The 4,826-nt window shown below is 38.4% G+C and overlaps 1 long non-coding RNA gene across 2 annotated transcripts in view; it reads left to right on the top strand.

Moving 5' to 3' along the window:
- Positions 1 to 6: 6 nt before the first annotated feature.
- LOC104869373 overlaps positions 7 to 4,826 on the top strand; it is a 21,552-nt gene continuing 16,732 nt past the window's right edge. For both annotated transcript variants that reach the window (XR_004516289.1, XR_004516290.1), the window contains exon 1: positions 7 to 1,717. This is a non-coding gene — a long non-coding RNA (uncharacterized LOC104869373). The remainder of the gene's footprint in view (positions 1,718 to 4,826) is intronic.

Genomic DNA, 4,826 nt, shown 5'->3' with positions numbered 1-4,826 from the left:
AGGGGACCCCGCTCAGGGCGCGGGTGCCGGGCGCCCCCTGGTTCCCAGCGCCCCAGCCTGGATGCGGACTGCGCCCCGTGGGGCGCCTCTGAATGGCTTCCCAGGGGAAAGAGGAGAGTTCTGTTTACTCCAGACCGAAAGCAGGTGAACTCGAAGCCCAAGAACCTCGTCTGAATCATCCAAGACAAACAGGAAAGCTGCGGACCGTTGCACAAAAAGGAAAGTTTGAGGAGGCATTGGGAGAGTGGCTTGCTGGTTTTTCCTGGGTTCTTTTCTGTTTGTGGTTCGGCCCCTATTTTTGTGTGTGTGCGTGTGATGCATCTTAATATTTTTTCCTCAGGTGGGTTTTGATACTTTCTGCGAGGACCCGAGTGGAAACTGGGTGGGTGGGGAAAGGGAGATAAAAGTCTTTATCAGTTTGGCTTCCATCCCATTCCCGGGAAAGGGAGGGTCAAACGGGGTGGCGGGGCGGGGTGGCAATTTATCCGGACTTGTTTCTTTTTGCTTTCCAGAGAAGTTGCATTTTAATTCCTGAATAATGATTTCTCCTGTTCTTAAAGCAAAGGGAAAGGATGGGTGCAAAACAATCTAGTTTCAAGAAACTTTTAAGCTATTATTAGAAGAAGCTTCACCTTGCTTTCCTTCCGTAGGGCAAACCCCTGCCCCTGTGCGCCTCGGTGGTCCTGCTGAGGGTTTTCTACCTCACCCTGTGCATATTGCACAGCAAGACAGAAAGACTTGTTTATATTAAACAGCTTATTTATGTATCAATATTAGTTGGAAGGACCAGGCGCTGAGCCTCTCTCTGTGACATGTGACTCTGTCAATTGAAGACAGGACAGGAAAAAAAAAAAAAAAAAAAAAAAGGAAACAGATCAGATTACTGCACATGTGCGTATAAACAAAAAGCAAAACACACTAAACAGGAGTGGTTCCAAATGCCATTTTTGCACAGTGTTAGGAATTGTAAAGTCCACAGATGTTACTTGCACAAAAAGAATTTAAATATTTTTAAAGGGGTAGGAGGGGGGATCTTAAAAAGTAAAATAAAATTCAAACTGAGCTTTTGTCGTCTATTATGTTATTGAGCTAATGATTTATTGGGAAGATAACCTTTTTATACTCTTATCATGGTACTGTAACTATCCATATTATAATTACCTTATGGATTTTTAAATTATTTTTTATGTCCAATTGCCCATGTGAATTTGCTGGTAAAGCTTAGCACTTGTGTGTAAATTCTATTTCCTCTTGTGTTTTACCAAGTATTTTTACTCTGGTGCAACCACTGTGTGAGGAATTGGTCCATGTGCAATAAATACCAATGAAGCACAATCAAGATTATGTACCCTTGTGTCTGTAAAGTGGCAGTGAAAACAAAAAAGACAGTTTCTCTTTTTATTAGACTGCATTTCTCATAGAGTTCTTTTAATAGCTTTTTGTGGCTCAGTAACAACGCGAAATGCCTCTAGACCAAATACAGTGTTCACCTACTGAGAGCTGCAGATTTGCCCTAAATTTTCACAGCCGGATTCAAGGTATTCCAGACTACTTGTAGGCGCTTTTCAAGATCCCATCTGCTGCACTTGAAGTACGAAGTGACATTTGGGAGATGTGTCTACTGGGGGAAAAAGGCCACCGAGCCAGGTAACTCAGCTGCACATTGTTCAGAAACAGGAAAGAAGAACTCATTGGCCAGTCACTCAGCTGAAATTCGGTAAGTGGCTTCCACAGCTTGTTTTTGTTTTCCAATTGAAAACCACAGCCTACAGATGATCTATATGTGCACATTCTGTAGTGGTTGTTTAGAGTGGGGAAAAAAACTTCTGTGTCCAGGCAAACATTTATCAAAGGGCCTCTGAAGTAAATATTTCTCTTGTGTAATTCAGTAGCTCATTTCAGCAGAAATTTTGGGTGAGCAGGTCAAGGTAAAAAAGCAAATGTGAAATCATTTCATTTCCTAACAAAATTACAACACAAAATGAAGAGTGTTTTCATAGTTAGTTTCTAAGGAACGTATAGTGAAATTACAGCCTGAGGTTAACTGTACATTTTCCAAAATAGGATTATGTAATATTTGTAGTCTTAAGCTTTTCATCTTATAATCATACAGTAAAAATGTCAAATGAAGAGTATAAAGTTTGTGCTTAAGCTGCCCTTTAACAGGAATAGACAGTTCTCTTCTAGGAGTTGGGACGGATCATGCCTTTTCACAGTGGCATATCCTGAAGCCCAGGGGCCAATCTTCTGAGAAAGGTTAATGTCCTCTCTGGTGTAGAGTCCAGCAGGAGGTGACAGGAACAGCAGCACTCTCAACAAAGGCTGCCCCTGAGTTTAACCCCTTTCTCAGCAAAAAGAGGAAAAGGCGGGGGCGGGGCAAGATGACAATATTTAAACTTATTTTGGAGAATGTAAAAAAATCAGTCTCAGGATGAAATGTTACAATAATCTTCCTTGACCTAAAGCCTGTTTCTAACCTTGTTCCCCAGTATGTGTGTAGCATGCATTTTGTTGTGAGTTTTACCCCCTTTATTTTAAATAGACAATGTCTTTAGCTTTTTCTGAAAGAACACTAGATTACCAGGTTATTTCTTCTCTTTCTTGTTTTTTGATTATTTTATTTATTCTGTTTAGATAAGTATTCACATTTACATAAAAAATATTCCCATCTGCAAACATACACAGGCCCATTAAACTTCAGGTCTTAAAATCATGAACATCCTTATAACTTTAGAACAAATGTGTATGATTTAACTGCTTAGTAGATAGGTTTAGTTTCTTTAGTGAATTAGAGGAAATCACTATAGTCTTGGGACCAGTATATATATATATATATATATATTGGCAGGAGATAGAAAAAGATTTTTGTGATCTCCTTTTCTTAAAATCATGAACATCCTTATAACTTTAGAACAAATGTGTATGATTTAACTGCTTAGTAGATAGGTTTAGTTTCTTTAGTGAATTAGAGGAAATCACTATAGTCTTGGGACCAGTATATATATATATATATATATATATTGGCAGGAGATAGAAAAAGATTTTTGTGTGATCTCCTTTATTCTGCACCTGGAGATTACAAGGATTCAGGAACAGACCATGTCAGTGATTCCAAATAGCCATGAAAACTATTCTCTCTTATTTTTTGAGGGAGATAGCCATTGATTTGTAATAGGAAATGTGGAAGCTAATCTCCAGTGTCAAAAACTATGGCAGTGGAAGGAGAAAATTGCCAGTCCCTAGTAGCCTGGCAAAATAGTACAACACAGAAATGGCAGGAGGAAGGCAGTGAGCATCAGAGTCACCCATACCTGGGGGTTTGTGTGTATCAAAGAACCAGAGGTGTAAAACTTAAAATCAAAGCAGTGAATAAAATGTAATCAAAACTCATGGACTTGCTATTCATCAGAAATTAGGTGAGCACTATAAAGTCCTTTAATGTGAAACAGTCAAAATTTTCCAGGATATATAAATTCTCCCTCCCATGTAGAAATGTGAAGCTGGTACAGCATAATAGCTTGGTCTCTTGGTGAACTTGTCAATATAAAACTTTGCAATAGAGTTTATTGTTTGGTCTGTGCTTTCTTTGGAACTGAAATTAATAACTTCTATGTGGCTATTGTGAAACCTTTCCTTGTTAAGCACATTTTCCTAGCTTATTTTAATTTCATACTTGTTGAATGTGCTTTCTCTGACAATCTGTAAAATTTCCAGGGAGAAATTCTGCACCCAAAGTATCTGTGTAATATTAACATCTAAGTTTTTAAAGTAAGAGCTTCTAAGGAAAGGTCTAGAGGAAAATTATTCTGCAACTTTTGTTGCTAGTTGTAAAAGGCTCATTTTCTTTAATATGTCTATAACAAAGCTGAGCCCGTTCATTCTTTTGAGGGGAAAAAATAAAAACCTCAGCAGTAACTTAAACACATTGGCACGGATAATGTAGTTTTATTTGTACATGTCTGCCATAATGTGCTGAGAAATACTAATTCATTTGACTCTCTGCCAGTTTTCTACTAATCAAAATGGAGAAGATATGCACTGTTTGGATTATACCTAAAAATAGTTGTGCTACAGTCACATCAGCAAATGGAATTAAATTAATTTCTCTTTCTTCCCCCTCACATCCTTTGTGTTATTTCAATTTCCATCTAGAATATTGCTCCTGAATCTCATGGTTTTAGATTCAATGTGTCCCAAATAGCACTGCTACATTTTAGTGATCTTGAACCAAACTCCATTTAACCACTTTCTAGGGCATGTACCTCCCCTGAAATATCTACATTCACTCTCCTTTTATTTAAAGACTCTACCAGAAACTCCTTGTGATGTAATCATAGAAGTATTATTACTATAAATAGACGCTTTGTGGATTAATTCACCACATCAGTGGTCTTTTTTCCTTTTGTGGGAGGAGGAAGAGAGAGTTTCTGAATCTATCAGTCATTTGATCAAGGAGCAGATAGGAGGTTTCCAAATCCAACTGCTTTAATGACAGATGGGAGAGATAAAAAACAGTAGCCTTGAGACACACAGACTAGAGTGAGAGTGATCATTAGAGCGTGGTCTCTGCAGTTATGTTAGCAACGCCCAAGAAATCACTGGGAGTAACTGCCTTAAAACTTTATCTTCACTTGGATGTTGGAGAGATAGCACATTTCCTTTTTGCCTTCCGCACCTGAAGTGCACCTGAAGCCAGTTCTTATCTGGGACCAACCGTACTTTCCAACCTCCTTTTTGAGCATTTCTTCAGTTCTTGAATAAGCTTGAAGCACATAGAACATCTAGTTTTCTCTTAATAACACTAATTTCTCATGAATGGCTTCCTA

The sequence above is a fragment of the Fukomys damarensis genome, unplaced genomic scaffold, assembly GCF_012274545.1.
Source record: "Fukomys damarensis isolate Sample0158 unplaced genomic scaffold, DMR_v1.0_HiC HiC_scaffold_8, whole genome shotgun sequence".
In the NCBI taxonomy this organism is placed as follows: domain Eukaryota; kingdom Metazoa; phylum Chordata; class Mammalia; order Rodentia; family Bathyergidae; genus Fukomys; species Fukomys damarensis.
The sequence above is the reverse complement of the archived record's forward strand: the minus strand, read 5'-3'. Positions and strand labels throughout refer to the sequence as shown.